This window comes from Mustela nivalis (assembly GCF_964662115.1).
Source record: "Mustela nivalis genome assembly, chromosome: 10".
NCBI classification, from domain to species: Eukaryota; Metazoa; Chordata; class Mammalia; order Carnivora; family Mustelidae; genus Mustela; species Mustela nivalis.
The window spans coordinates 106,060,699-106,076,814 of NC_139029.1; the positions used below are offsets into that span (position 1 = coordinate 106,060,699).

Here is a 16,116-nt window from a genome sequence, read left to right on the forward strand (position 1 = left end):
TGACATAATCAACAGAGAGAAAATGCAACCCATGAAATGGGAGAAAATATTTGCAAGTCATGTATCTGGTAAGGGATTAATATCCAGAATATATAAGAACTACAGCACAAAAACAACCAAGAAACCAAAAGCAGATTAAAAAATAGCAAAGTATTTGGATAGACATTTTTCCAAAGAAAATAGACAAATGACCAATAAACACATGAAAAGATGCTTAACACTACTCATCATTAGGGAAATGAAAATGAAAACCACAATGAGATACCACCACACACCCATTAGGGTGACTATTACCAAAAACATAAGACAGTATGTTGTGGCAAGGATGTGGAGAAATTGAAACTCTTGTGTAATATTGGTGGCAATGTAAAATGGTGTAGCCACAATGGCAAGGGAGAAGCCACTACCCTAACTCCATCTAATAATCCACAAGCTCTTAGACTTAAATAATGCCCAAGTTCAAACAACAAGGGAACAAACCTAAAGGCCAAAGTGAAAAGATTACTCAAAAAAAGGGAATCCTCCCACTTCAGTTCAAGCTAATTATACCTCCCCCTCCACCACCGTCACCAGAAAGAGTAGTTATTCTTCCACAGATAACAATATCCCTTAGCAGAAGCTGGCTAAGATGAAACTGAAAATTCAAATTTCCCTATATCAAAGATACAGTAAATCTTAGGACAAAGAGTGTGATCTATATACAACTGGTGCCAGAACTGCATGGCCCAGAATTCAGAAGTCTTGAGAGACATCATCTCTCCATCCTATTATTGCCACCAAAAACTTAACAGTCTAAAACAACAGTTTCACATTTTGGCAAGTGAATTCTGCAGACTCTGGGAGGCACTGAAGACCATCCTGGAGGACTCGTCCTTGTCCAAGTTGTGGTCAAATGGGTCACACAAGTGGTAAATTTACAAATGTGCCTGCCTGTGTTCTAACCATCCCTGGAGAATCCCCAGCTGGACTTCCTCCCATACTGCCACAGCCAGCTACCCACCTTCCTCCTCATCCATCTCTGCCTCTGCTCCCCCTGCCTCCTCTCTGCCTGTACTCCATCACCTGTGGCACCTGGGCTGCTCAGAAATTCTGACTGTACTAAAGAACATCAGACTGGACCATTGAAAACAAGATGGATCCATGCAGATAATAGTTAAAGATCTACTGTCGGAAATGAAAGAACACACGGTTTTGATGAAGAAATTTGTATCATCACCAGAGGCACAGCATTCACTAGTTACAGTCTCTGACCTGCGGTGTGTTATCCTGAAACCCAGCCCCAAATTGTTACCACTTGACTTCCGCATGTCTTAATTACTCCTGGTAAAAGCCAGATGGATCTGCGGAAACTACTTAGAAAAGTCAATGTTAAGAGGATCACAGGGGGAGCCCCACTTACCAATAAAGAAAATATGGAAACAGGAACTAGGCTGACTCCACTGATGACCTGGGCCTCGAGGAGAAAGTTTGAGCACAGTCAGCCTGGAAGTCCGACTCAAACCCTGTCACTTTCTACAAGCAGCTTTGTTGAACAAAACTGATGCCAGCCCTGCCTGACTGCATGTGATGGTCCACAAAATACTCAGATAAAATCACCCCAATCTTTTTTTTTTTTTTTAATGTAGTAGAGTTTGTATAAATAATTATACTCAAATAGTTCCATTGTAAGTATTAAAGTATGTTTGGAGACCATTCATACTATGATATTAAGTGGTTTTGGACATTTTTTAGTTTACATGGTTGGTAAGAGAGCAGATGAGAAAATGCAATCCCCGAAGTGATGTTTATCCTGGGATTACTCTATTTAGGTTGGAGAAGTTGTTCAGATTTAACTAGATGACTAATTTTTACTCAACAGGTACAGTTATGACATTAAAAAATTAACCTGGTTGGGGTGCTTGGGTGGCTCAGGTGGTTAAGTGTTGGTTAAGACTCTTGGTTTCGGGTGCCTGGGTGGCTCAGTGGGTTAAGCCGCTGCCTTCGGCTCAGGTCATGATCTCAGAGTCCTGGGATCGAGTCCCGCATCGGGCTTTCTGCTCAGCAGAGAGCCTGCTTTCCTCTCTCTCTCTCTGCCTGCCTCTCCATCTACTTGTGATTTCTCTCTGTCAAATAAATAAATAAAATCTTTAAAAAAAAAAAATAAAAAAAAAAAGACTCTTGGTTTCTGTTCAGGTCATGATCTCATGGGTTGTAGGATCGAGCACTGCTTCTGGCTTCTTGCTCAGGAAGAGTCTGCTTGAAAGTTCTCTCTCTTGCTCCTCCCTATGCTTTCTTCCTCTCTCTAGAAATAAATAAATCTTAAAAAAAAAAAAAGAACAGGACAGAACCTGGTGCCCATTCATCTTGAGTATTCTTGGGTAATTAAAAAGAAAAGTATCAGGGCGCCTGGGTGGCTCATTGGGTTAAAGCCTCCGCCTGCGGCTCAGGTCATGATCCCAGGGTCCTGGGATTGAACCCCACATTGGATTCAGCTCAGCAGGGAGCCTGCTTCCTCCTCTCTCTCTGCCTGTCTCTCTATGTACTTGTGATCTCTGTCAGTCAAACAAATAAATAAAATCTTAAAAAAAAAAAAAAAAAAGTATTTCAGGGTGCCCGGGTGGCTCAGTCGGTCAAGCATCTGCTTTCAGCTCAGGTCATGATCCCAGAGTCTTGGGATCAAGCCTTGCATCAGGTTCCCTGCTCAGCGGGGAGTCTGCTTCTTTCTTTCCCTCTGCCTGTCTCCCCCACCTGCTTGGGCCCTCCCTCACTTTCACTCTCTGTCAAATAAATAAATAAAATCTTTTAAAAAAGAGTATTTTAACCTGTAAGGCTAATGCATCCATTAAGTGCTACAAACTTAATCCGTAAAAAAGGCCCTCTAGATTTTATTTTTGTTCAACTATAAATAATTAGAGGTAAGACCACATTCAAACCCAATCATTTTCCAAAAGGATTTGAAGCAAAATGTCCAATGTGACCTTAAAAATTAGAATGTATCGTTTCTAGCATCTTATGTAGTTGCTTATATCTGACTCACTGAAGTCTGAGATATTCCTTCCTTTGATATCTGCTGCCCACATTCAAGCAGCTAAGTTTCATGAGGACCTCAACATGACCTTTGTATTTTCCACAATGCTCTGAAGGATCTCTGAAGTCCATAGCAGATTCACCCTGAGCTCTAATTCCCTGTCCTCAACAGCCTGTTGAGTCAATAACAGTAATAATGCACACCTGTGTACGAAAGCACTCTTCCCTGCTGGTCCAGGGTTGCCAGGTTAAACAATTATAAACACATGGCATGCAATCAAATTTGTATTTCAGACAAACAACAAATAACTTTTGAGTATAAATATGTCCCATTAATCAATGAATGGTTTCTTTTAGTATAATTATGTCCCAAATATTGCATGGGACATAGTTATACTAAAAAAAATATTCAGTGTTCATCTGAAATTCAAATTTAACTGGGCATTCTGTGTTTTGTTTGGCAACCCTATATAAGTCCTACAAAATTGCCAAGTATTTCTGGGAGCCCCCAGTTAGATGTAAGTACTTAGCAGTGGACACTACTATAGCTTCAGCCAATATCACTATCACTGATCTGTTAAATATCACGGAGGAAAGGGAACTGTCACTAGGGTGAATGGGACTGAAGGCACAGGATTAGCTTTTAAGATGATAATGTCTACCGCATTTCCAAGAATAAGGATGACAGAACCTCACGGATACGAAATAAGGGGTTTTGACCTTCACTGAACTTTCTAGCCTGACAGGAAGCAGCTACATAGATGATACCCTTGGACTATTCCCTGGTTAGCATAGGCTAAAAAAGATATTTTAGTAATTTCTCAGAAATACCTATTTTTCTACAGATAAATATCACTTTGAGATGCCAGATAGAGAGTTGTGGGAAGTCACTAGATTGGAAAGCGGAACTGGGGGTGATGTTTTGTTTTTATGAGACCCACATTTATGTTTACAACCCATTTATGAATGAGAATTAAACAGATAAGGAAGTTTAGAAACATATCTGATTGTAGTATTTTTTTTAACCCTCTAGCTACAGTTATAGTATGTGAGAATAAAGGGAATGGTCACTGAGAATAAAACATTTGAGCATCTGTAACAATATTTTATGGGGCACTTATAATGTTTGAAATATTAATAAACCACCTTGTATTGTCTCAGTTTAATTTAAACAATGTGATGATTTGATCATTCTTGTGGAATAATGGTTCATAAAAATGCTATTGAAATCTTAAAATATTTGTAAAGCTGCTATTGCCATTGTACCAGTATTTTTTTTTTTTTAAAGATTTACTTATTTATTTGACAGAGATCACAAGTAGGCAGAGAGGCAGGCAGAGAGAGAGGAGGAAGCAGGCTCCTCGCTGAGCAGAGATCTTGATGCGGGGGCTCAATCCCAGGACCCTAAGATCATGATCCCAGCTGAAGGCAGAGGCTTCAACCCACTGAGCCACCCAGGCACCCCTGCCATTGTACCACTATTAAAATGAGTTCTACCTTGCATCTTTTACTAATTTTTATGACAGGTTTTATATTGTTTTCATTTCAGAATCCTATAAATACTATGGCTTCATTAAACTGTTGCTAATCATATTAAAAAATGGCTCAGCCACTGTAGAAAACAGTATGGTGGTTTTCAAAAAAATAGAATTACCATATGACCCAGCAATCCCACTTCTGGACATTTACCCCTCAAGACTGAAATCAGGATTTGAAGAGGTATTTGCACACTCATGTTCACAGCAACTTTACTCACAATAGCCAAAAGGCGCAAGCAACCAAGAAGCCCGTAAGCAGATCAATGGATAAACAAACTGTGGTGCATAATACAATGAAATATTATTCAGCCTTTAGAAAGGAAGGAAATTTTGACAAGTTAGAATAGGGATGAGCCTTGAGAACATTAGGCTAAGTGAAATGAGCCAGCCACAAAAAGACAAATACTTAAGAATCTAGTGAGGTCAAATTAACAGAGATGCAAAATAGAATGGTGTTTGCCAGGGGTCAGGAAGAGGCTGGGCTAAGGTGGGCCGGGAATGATGAGTTGTTGTTTACATGGGTAGAGTGTCAGTTTTGCAGGATAAAATAGTTCTGGAGATGGATGGTGGTGATAGTTGCACAGTACGCTGTGATGACCCTGAACTGTATACTTAAAAATGGTTAATTAAGGTCATAACGTTTATGTCAGGTATATTTTAATTTTAAAAATTAGTACTAAGCAGCACACACAAGTGTACTGCATTACACACCGAATTTTAACACACTTTTAAATTTGTTGCCAAGAACTCTTGTGTACACTTCTCATTTCCTTCTAGTGTGGAAAATCTCATTTCCTCTCTGGAGAATGTCCTGAAATTGCAAAGCCAGCAGTTAAAGACAAAAGCAAAACGCAATTTATTATTTTCCAACTAAACCAGAGGGCTGCTCTTCCCTGTCAAGTCAATAACGGTAATAATGCACACCTGTGTACAATGCACACCTCCCCAAAATACGACTGGCTTTGTTGTTCATTATACCCTACTTTATTATTTTTTTAAAATATTTTATTTATTTATTTATCTGACAGCCAAGAGATCGCAAGTAGGCAGAGAGGCAGGCAGAGAGAGAGGAGGAAGCAGGCTCCCTGCTGAGCAGAGAGCCCGACGCGGGGCTCGATCCCAAGACTCTAAGATCATGACCTGAGCCGAAGGCAGGGGCTTAACCCACTGAGCCACCCGGGCGCTCCTATACCCTACTTTAAATAACTGATGCAAAGGTTACACATTCGGATCTACAAAATAAATCAATACTAAGATTTGTACATACTTGGCTCTGTACAAAACTTGGCTTCCAGGTAAGATTTCAGCCCTGGCCTAAAGCAAGACCGCAGAGCCCGGCCCCGCCCCCTCGGCGGGCCAGTCCGTCGCGGGCCCGGGAAGGACGCCCAGCTGCACGCCGAGCGAGTCGATGAGGACGCGCGAGACGCCCCGCGCTCGGCGGTCCCTGCAGGCGCTCGCCATCTTTCCCAGTCGGCGGGTTAGGTGTCTGTCTTTCCCAGACGGAGGCGGAGTACCGATCCGTGAGTCAGCGCGGTCGGGTGTCTCTGTGGCGGGCGCGTTGCGGGTTCGGCCCCGGCGGGTTGGGCGGATGGCGGCGCGGGCGCGGGGGAGCCCGGGGGCGCTGCCCGGGGCGGGGGCCGCGCTCTCGGGGGAGCTGCGGGGGCACTTAGCGGCGCTGCGGGTGCCAGCGTGAGCGGGCGACTGGCCGCCTTATCTTCGGGGGCAGCTGGGCTGCTGTCGCGTTACACGGTTCACAGAGCGGCCTGGGGAGAGGGACAAGCAAGTGCAAAGCCAGACCCGAGAGAACGCTGAATTGTGTGGGCTTTGGTTATTTTGGAAAACTTTACGCAGAATTTGAGCAAACGGCGTCAGCGGAATAGCTCGGTTGGCTGGAGTGAATGTTTTTTTTTAACTCCAAATCTGATATGAATGTAAAAAGTTAGAGATTCAGATTTATGAGTGGGTGGTGAAAAACAAGAAGTATTTTCTCCGTGGCAGTGCGCATGAAAGTGTGATCCCCAGTTTAGCGTCATCGTCCTCATCTGGGAAATTGTTAGAGGTGCCCATTCTCCAGTGTCAGAGCTCCGGCTCCCGCAAACTACTCGACACGGAAACGGACGAAATTGGGAACTCCTGGCTGTTGTGCCATGCAACTTCTGGGTTAATATAGAATTTGACTCGTTAGTCTTTCTCATTCTCGTGTAATTCATCGAAATCAGATAATTTCTCTGTGCCTGTTTCCACTCAGCTGAGAGTTGCTTGGAGATCTTTCTTGGTAGCTCTCCACTCAATGTACTTGTTTTCCTAATCTGTAAAATGAAGATAACTGTACTACTGCCAAGAGTTTTTGGAGAATTAAATGAATGAATATATGTAACAGTGTTTGGCACATAGTAATCAAACACTAATGTGTGTGTGTGTGTGTGTATACACGCACACACACATATATATAACATATAATGTATTATTTGTTTCAGGGGTAGAGGTTCAGTGATTCATCAGCCTTACACAATTCACGGCACTCACCATAGCACATACCCTCCCCAGTGTCCATCACCTAGCCACCCTATCCCTCCCACCCCCCTATTTTTGATATTAGTGTCAAAGCCTGAAGCAGATGAGAAAGGTGATTAAAAAGTAAGAACTAGAGGAGAGATCTTATTACTAACTGCCAAGTAGTAGAGTCACAGATGCCCTCCTTATCCTAACCAATGCAGGATGGTTACTTTTCCTAAACACTTTCAGAATGTTGTCTGTGGGCTAACATCTCTGCCATCACCAGGAGCTGTTAGAAATGCAGAATCTCAGGCCCACGGCGTACTTAATCAGAAGCTGTTTTTTAACAAGATCCCTGGCAGGTTTAGATGCAGTTTTATTTGGAGGAAGTGTGAGATCAGCTGTAAGAATTCTCAAGGAGTTCCAGCCTTTAATCAGTGACCAAGGGATTTTGTCAGGAGACTTGAATTTGAAGCTGTTCCACTTCTGCCTCACCTCCTGATCTTCCATCATTTCTTCAGCTCCTAGTCCTGGATAAGTTTTGCTTCTGCTGATCATTATTGGAGAAAGTAGTGAGCCTAATAACATGACTGTGAAAGTCATAGTCAAAACTCAGCTGCTTGAAAAGTTTTTTTTTTTTTAAGATTTTATTTATTTATTTGACAGACAGAGATCACAAGTAGGCAGAGAGGCAGGCAGAGAGAGAGGAGGAAGTAGGCTCCCTGCTGAGCAGAGAGCCTGATGTGGGGCTCAATCCCAGAACCCTGGGATCACGACCTGAATTGAAGGCAGAGGCTTAACCCATTGAGCCACTCAGGCGCCCCTTGCTTGAAAAGTTTTTGATTCATCTCCTTTTGTATAATGCTCCCTAGGGAACCGTTTTCCCTGATCTCCATTCCCACGTGGCAACTTACCTGACACACAGTGACACTCCTGGCTTTCCAGTGGAACATTTCACCGTCTTCTTGATACTGGTGGTAAGGTGAACTTTGACAGCTTCTCTTCTTTTTGCTTTAGAACCTTTCTTTCCAACCCTCCTTATTCATTTCTGTTTTGAAGGAATGTAAAACCTTGTTGCCTCTGGAAAGCCTTTTCTGTAGCCTTGATTTCATATGCTGCCATCTTCTCCGAGCTTCTGCTCAGTTCGGAGACTCCCTTTACCAACTTAGTTCTTCACTGCTTAAAATTAGGCTTCTCCCTGTCAATGGACTAAGCTATCCAATGGCTTTCTCCTGCACCAGACTTAATTTTTTTCAGCTTCTCTAAACTGTTGTTGACTAATGCCTCTTTCAAATGAAGCACCTCTTGGTTTCTATACACTGCATTTTTTACCTTTTGTTCTGCTCTCATTAGTCTTAACTGCCTTCTCTTGGGTTTCCGTCTTCTCAAGGCTTTATTCCTTAGTTGAACACCCCCTCCCCCCCAATATTCAGTCATCCAGTATTTCACTCTCTAGAGCTCAACAGGGATCCTAGGATACTTTTCCCACCGTTATTACTGCTTAGTATTTTGGTTTTACTTTTGGCGCGGGGGGGGGGGGTTCCTTTTTTTTTTTTAACTTAAATTCAATTAATTAACATATAGAGTATTACTAGTTTCAGAGGTAGAGTTGAGTGATTCATCAGTTGCATAGAACACCCAGAGCTCATTCCATCAAGTGTCCCCTTAATGCTTGTCACTCAGTTACCCCATTCCCACATCCCCATCATCCAATTCTCTTTCCCAACCCCCGAACACCCTCCTCCCCTCCAGCAACCCTCAGTTTGTTTCCTATGCTTAAGAGTCTCTTATGGTTTGTCTTGCTCTCTGATTTCATCTTGTTTTATTTTTCCCTGGTTTATTTCTTTTAGTAACCAGAATCATGCTGTATGTATTATTCTTTGATGTGCTTGTTGGAGATATTCTCAGCCTAGCACACTCCTTTTATCCATTATATATTCCACAGAATTAGTATCACTGTTTGGGTTGCTTCATTCGGCTGTTACAATTATGCCAACTTTTATGCACAAACTTGAGCATAGGGTCTAGAATTTGAGGGGAAGAGTGCCAGTTTGAGCCCTTGGCAGTCTGAGCTTAAGGCATGTTGACTTGGCATTGAGCAGGTGACAGGCCATACATGCTGACTTGGGCAGGAGGGCGGTTGGACTGTGAATTTGGGACCTACAGGCTAATGGTATATTTGACAAGGACATGGCTAGTTTTGCTTTTAACTTTTGTTTTCTGGGAAACTGTGTCTCTTCTATTCTAAATGAAAGCCTCCCTAGATAGAGTATTCTTAGCTGTAGATTTTTTCCTTTTAGCAGTTGGAATTTGTCATGCTGCTCCCTTCTGATGTGCAGAGTTTCTGGTGAAAAACCCACCGATAGCCATCTGGGGTTTCCCTTGTATGTCACTGCTTTCCTTTCTCTTGCTGCTTTTTAAAATTCTCTCTTTATCACTGCTTTTGGCCATCTTATTTTCTTTGTGTCTTGGTGCAGACCTCTTTAGGTTGGTTTTGTTGGGGGCTCTCTGTGCCTTCTGGGTCTGGATTTCTCCTTCCTTCCCCAGATTCAGGAAGTTTTTAGCTATTATTTCTTCAGACAAATCTTCTGCCCTCTTTTCTTGCTCTTCACCTTCTGGAATCCCTATCATGCAACTGTTAGGCTTGACAGTGTTGCTGAGTTCCCTGGGTCTGTTCTCATTTTGTGTGTTTTTTTCCCCTCTCATCTGCTCAGCTTGATTACTTCCTATTACTCTGTCCTTCAGATTGCTGGTCTGTCCTTCTACTTCCTCTTGTTTGGTATTTATTCCAGGTGGTCTACTTTTATTTCCACTTAGTGAGTCCAGTAGCTCTAATTGGTTCTTTTTTACATACCCTATCTCTTGGTGGAGGGTCCTGCACTCTTTTCTCAAGTTCAGTGAGTATCATTATGAGCATTACTTTAAATTCTCTGTCAGATGTATTTCTTATCTCTACTTCACATAGACCTTTTGGTGTGATTTTGTTCTGCTCATTCATTTGAGACGTACTCCTCTGTCTCTTCATTTTATCTATTACTGTGTCTGTTTCTTTGTGTTGGGAGAGTTAGCTATGTCTCCTGCATTTGAAGTAGTGGCATTATGGAGAAGAGGTCCTGCAGTGCATTGTCTCCTTTCACCAGAAAATAGTGCTTCAGGGGTGTCTCTTATGTGTGTTGCTACAGGGGTGTCCTGCCATCATGGCAAAGCTGTGTTTCCCTTCAGTCCAGTCTGTGATGGCTCTTTGCCTGTTGTGGGTAGAGTCTGGTGCCCGTGTTGTTAGTGGACTGGTCCAGGGCTGCCTTGGAGTTGAGTTGAGTAGGACCAGGTGTTTGCCAGAGATAAAGTAGCACCAAACTGCAGGGTGCTTTCCCTGCATTGTGCCCTGAGAAGCTTTTGTTGGTGGGTGGGGCCTGCAGTTAAACCAGCTGCTTGCCCCCAGACCAACTGGGGTCGCAGTCAGACTGGTGTGTGTGGTTATTTTCCCCTCCCTGGAGCAGGATTCACTTTGGAGAAGTGCTGGCCCTTGTCTGGGCTGCTTGCACACTGTCAGCCTTTGGCACTGCTTTGATGGCATCTTACCAAAGCAGTGGGAGGGGGTGGGTCTGCTTCACTGTTGCCTCTTGCCTATGTCAGGCTGTGGAGAGTCTGTTCTGCCAGCTTTCCAGTTGCTTTCTGGGTTATTTATCTGGTTTTACATTTTTAAACAATAAAGGTTCTGAGGTTTGGGTTTTTTTTTTTTTTTTTTTTTACTGTCAGTAGTTGACTTCATTTATCAATATACTTAACCAGTTCCTTTGCTCATCATTGTATCTTTTATGCACACCTTTTCTTGTTGAGTTTAAACTTCTTTAATATGTCAAGAGTCTATGGGATGGAGACTTTCTTAGTCTTTTTATGTCTGAAGAAATCTGTAAGTTTGCTATGGCTGCCATAACAAAATGCCATAGACTGATGTCTTAAACAACAGAAATTTATTTTTGTTGTTTAAGATTCTGGAGGGAAAAGATTCTGGAGTCTGGAAATCCAAGATGAAAGTGTCAGCAGAGTTGGTTTCTTCTGAGGCCTCTCTCAGCTTGTAGATGGCTGCCTTCTCCCTTCTCACACCGTCTGCCTTCTCACACCGTCTTTTCTCTGTCCTGTGTCCTAATTTCTTCTTATAAGGACAGCAGTCATATTGGATTAGGGCCCATGCTGATGACCTCATTATAACTTAATTACCTCTTTAGAGACACTGTCTCAAAGTACAGTCATATGCTGGGGAACTGGAGTTTAGGACTTCAATATGTGGATTCTGGAGGAATATACTTCAGACCATAACAATATCTCAATTAGTCTTTCCCATTTAAAAAAAAACCCTTTTGTAAAATGTGAAATATATATACAGAAAAGTGTATAAAATATAAATGTTCATCTTAGCAAATTATTAAAAAGGACACATCTTTGTGTCTACCTTCTAGATTAAGAAATAGAACACTGTCGGTATCCCAGAAACCTTCCAGAGCTTTTTCCCTCACCTCATTCTTGATCTCAGAGGGAAAGATTTCACTATTTACCATCAGGTATAGTGTTTGCCTATAGTATTCTATCTGGCAAGTTTTTCTTTATTCCTGGTTTGTTAAGTGTTTTAGTCATGAATAATTTATCCTGTTTCACTCTTAATTTTGGGGGCCTTCTCTTTTTCTTCTTAATTTTACTATGTGTTTATCAATTTTTTTAGTCATTTCAAAGAATTAACTTTTGGTTTTTATCTTCTCTATTACAAGTTTGAGTCCTAATTTATTATTTTTTACTCCTGTTTATTTTTGATTGAATCCTTTAAGGGGTTCTTTTTCAGGCCTGAGGTAGTTTCCTGCATTGTGTGCACTGATCTGTGCCTTGCTAAAGGCTCAAGGGGCACTGTTCTCAGACCAGTTCTGCGATGCAGACTGGATGTCCTACAGTTCAGTTCTGACATTGTGTACCCAAGGTAGTACAGACCCTCACAAGTTAAGGACACAGTCCTATACAAGACTGCCTCCATGACAGACATACATCTTAGGGGCCACCTGCACTTGTGACCTACCGCTATAAATTATGGGGATCCCACAATCCTGTCAGGTTGGATAATTCACTAGAATGACTTACTGGAAGAACTCCCTGAACAATTTTATTGGAAAGAATATAGATTGGGATCAACCAAATGAAGAGACACACAGGACAAAGTCTGTGGGGGAGGATGTGGAGTTTCTGTGTCCTCTCTTCATGGAATCCAGGCATGTCACTTTTCTGGCACATCCGTGTGTCAACAGTCAGCTCCTCTGAGTCTCAGTGTCCAGAGTTTTTATTGGGGTTTCAGTATGTGGGCATGACTGATTAAATCATTGGCTGCATGATTGAACTTAGTGACCTCTTTCCTTCCTTCCCCTGAGGTTGGATAGTTGAAAGTTCCAAGAAAGTTCCAACACTCTAATCACATGCCTGGTCTTTCTGATGACCATCCCCCACTTGAAGCTTTTTTGGGGTCCAGCAAAGTCACATCAATGTCACCTCATTGCAGTAGACACTGCTGTCACTCAGGAAATTCCTAGGGTATTTGAAGAAACTGTCTTCATTTGTCTGGTGTTCTTTTGGCACCTTTCTCTTGCCTCAGTCCCCCCAGAATCTCAGTTGTTTTCACAGTGGCTTTCTGGGCTCTGCCTGAGGTCTCTCTTCCTATGCAGTGGCCTAGAAACTATTAAGGCAGTAACCTAGGGCTATGGAAAGGCTGTCTGTGTTTGTTTCCCATTTTTCAAAGACCATTATGCTTGTTTGCCTGGTGTTCAGTGTCTTAAAAACTTGTTTCGTAGACTTTGTGCAGAGATTTTGGTTGTTCAGGCAGGAGGGTACACCTGGCCTCTGTTACTTCATTTTGACCTGGTATAGGAGTCCTGGGAGTGCTTTGAGCATGGAGTTACTACGTCATCTTGACCTTCCTGCTGTTCTTTGAATGCTTCAGATTTTCTTCCTGCTCTGATCTTTATGCTTGCTGCATCTGCACTCTGGATGTTCTTTTGCCAAGTCTTCCTAAGGTAGCTGCTGCTTACTTGTCTGCTTAAATGTTGTGGTCATCTGCAGCTGTGTGACAAACCACCTCAAAGTTTAGAGGCTTTAAACAACGATTTTATTATTTTTCTTATTCTGTGGGCTTATGGGCCTTGACTGGACTCATCGGCATAGTTCTTTTATTCCACGTCATTTTGGCTGGGTCCTAAGTCTGTCCAACCATGGGATTGGACTGGGACCACCATGATGGTTCATTCACATGGCTGGCATTGGTGTTGGCTGCCAGCTGTAAGCTAAGTGTGCCCTCTGCACATGGCCTCTCCATGTAGCCAGGCCTTTTCACTGCATGGTGGCAGAGATAAAAAAGCAGGTGTTCAAAAGTGAGGTAGAAGCAGCTAAACTTCATGTAGGCCAAGCCACACCTAGAACCAAAACAACATCATTTCTACCACAATATTTTGGCTAAATATTGTGAACCGATGTAAAACCTTTACTCTCAAGAAGATTGTGACAGAAACTTCATCACGTTTATGGAACAGGAATTGCATTCTCTTTGAACTGGGCAAGAGCATATGACTGAGCACCTTGGTGATGTGTCTGTATTTTTTTAACAAAAATTGGACACTCTGAAAAAGGGACTTCCCTAGCAACCAACATACCTAGAAAACAATGAATTATAAATTGTAATATCTTCCAGTTATAATTCTTGGTAGACAGCTGATGTATCTTATACTTCTTCCTTTTTCTTTCTTTTTTTTTTTTTTTTCTCGAAGATTTTATTTATTTATCTGACAGATAGAGATCACAAGTAGGCAGAGGGGCAGGCAGAGAGAGAGAGAGAGAGAGGAGGAGGAAGCAGGCTCCCTGCCAAGCAGAGAGCCCGATGTGGGGCTCAATCCCAGGACCCTGGGATCATGACCCGAGCCAAAGGCAGAGGCTTTAACCCACTGAGCCATCCAGGTGTCCACCCTTCCTCCTTTTTCTTATAAAAACCCCTAACTTTCTCCCTGCAGTGGGCCACAATTTGGGTTGCTTCCCGAATTATAATTCTAAACCCCAGAGAAATGTTTTTATTTTATTTCAGGTTTTCCTCTTTTCATGACCCGTGATTTCACAGGGTCAGCCCAGATGCAGAGGAGGGCAAATAAACTCCATCTCTCGATGGGTGATGGAATTTTGGTTATCTTTAATCTCAGGCCTTCCCTAAAATACTCAACATTGCCTAATCCATCCTGCCACTATCCTGCTTTATTTTTTTCATAGGATGTATCATTATTTGAAATGATATTTATTTTTTTTTGTCAACTTATTATTCCACCGCATTCCCAGGCCCCATGTGCCCCTCCCCTCCATGTAGCTTCTTAAAACCTGGGCTAGTTTCCTGGTATCCCCATCACCTAAGATAGTGCCCAATATCCAGTAGGTGTTTAGTAGATTTTGAACAAATGAAAGCTGAGCTTTTCCCCAAAACCGTGTTCTCATTCTGAATTTCTTTGAAATTAGTGATAACACCTTTTTGTTGTTGCCTTACGGGCACTCAGTGGTTGAGGGCTGAAGAACTAATCTTTAGAATGCTCTTTAGCCTCCTTGTAGGACTCTACCAAGTCCAGTTTTTCCCTCATTCTGTACACTTACTGCTGCTTTTCTCTTCCCCAGATGTGGCTCCCATGCGTTTATAGCTACTGGTAGCAGATGAGGTTGGCTGTGGGCCTAGTCGCCCAAGCCTACCTTGTCATCCAACCATCTCCCGGCCCCAGCACGTCCATCCTTGAGTTTACGGTTTCGAGGGTTCACTTCGCTCCTCTGTCTCCCTCATCTCGCCCTCTTCGCGTTTACCCCCGCTTCTCTATCTCCACCCCTGTTCCTCCATGAAGTGATGTCAGTTTCCCCCAGTAGGATGGGCTTGCTTTACCCTTTGAACCTCTAAAACCCTGTGACTGCTTGTGTGGCTTTGACCATTTGCATTTGCTGCTTAACAAAATTTTGTTGAATGCCTCTCATGTACCAGCCGCTGTTCTAGGTCTTGGGCATGGAGAGGTGGAGCAGGCAAAATGGAGAGTCCTCAGGGGGGTGAATTCCAATGGGAGTAAGAGGTTACTTCCCCCTGGAAAAGTCCGCATCGTAGCGTTGTGGTTTTTTGTCCTTGCTGTGTATTGGAGCCACCTGAGGGGCTTTAAAAATCTCAGCACCTGGAGCCCAGTCTTGGAGATTCTGATTGGATTGATCTGGAATGTGGCCGGAAGATTGAGATTTTTAGAAGCTCTCCAGGTGTTTCCAATGCTTAGCCAAGAGCGATAGCCACTGTGCCAGTGAAGAGCCTGATCAATACTGACCAGTACGGGGGCGCCTGGGTGGCTCAGTGGATTAAGCCGCTGCCTTCAGCTCAGGTCTTGATCTCAGGGTCCTGGGATCGAGCCCCACGTCTGGCTCTCTGCTCGGCAGGTAGCCTGCTTCCCCCTCTGTCTCTGTCTACCTCTCTGTCTACTTGTGATCTCGCTCTCTGTCAAATAAAAAATAAATAAAATCTTTAAAAAAAAAATACTGACCAGTACGTTGCTCTTTTCATTGTGAGTTGTGCTGGAAGAGTAAGCAGAGCACACTGGGAGCACAGAGCAGGAGTGTGTGGTACAGCCTTTTCTTTTTACAGCTAGACTCTAAACCCAGGGCTTTCTGACTTGGGAATTCCCTTACCAGATTTTTACTCATATTAAGTATAAGACAGGCTGTCCAAAAGAACTTTCTGTGATGATGGAAATATTCTGTAGCTGCCTTGTCTGCTGTCTACTGTGGTGGCCACGTGGGTGTTGAGCACTTGAAATGCAGATAGTGTGAATGAGGAACTGAACTTTTTATTTTATTTAATTTTAATTAGTTTAAATTTAAATATCCACATAAGCTTTCTGGCTACTACCCTGGACAGTGTCAAATAAAGGTGGTATTAAGTTTTGAAATGATTTGACAGTGTTTCTGCAGAGGCTTAGATGAAACAAGTTATTTTCTATGAATGGTTTGGGAGTTCAGTCACCTTGGTTTTTTTTTTTTTTAAGATTTTATT

At 42.7% G+C, this 16,116-nt stretch overlaps 1 protein-coding gene and 1 pseudogene across 5 annotated transcripts in view; both read left to right on the forward strand.

Annotated features, from left to right (window-relative positions):
* Nucleotides 1-551: 551 nt before the first annotated feature.
* On the forward strand, nt 552-1,682 carry LOC309842792 (proline-rich protein 11 pseudogene; annotated as a pseudogene). The gene has a single exon. The product of its transcript is annotated as a proline-rich protein 11 pseudogene (transcript).
* A 3,985-nt stretch (nt 1,683-5,667) lies between these two features.
* CLCC1 (chloride channel CLIC like 1) overlaps nt 5,668-16,116 on the forward strand; it is a 29,369-nt gene continuing 18,920 nt past the window's right edge. For 3 of the 4 annotated variants that reach the window (XR_014299779.1, XM_082687581.1, XM_082687582.1), the window contains exons 1-2: nt 5,668-6,064; nt 7,913-8,017. The gene's annotated coding sequence lies outside the window, so the exon portion shown is untranslated. The remainder of the gene's footprint in view (nt 6,065-7,912; nt 8,018-16,116) is intronic. The other variant, XM_082687583.1, reaches the window with a different exon arrangement.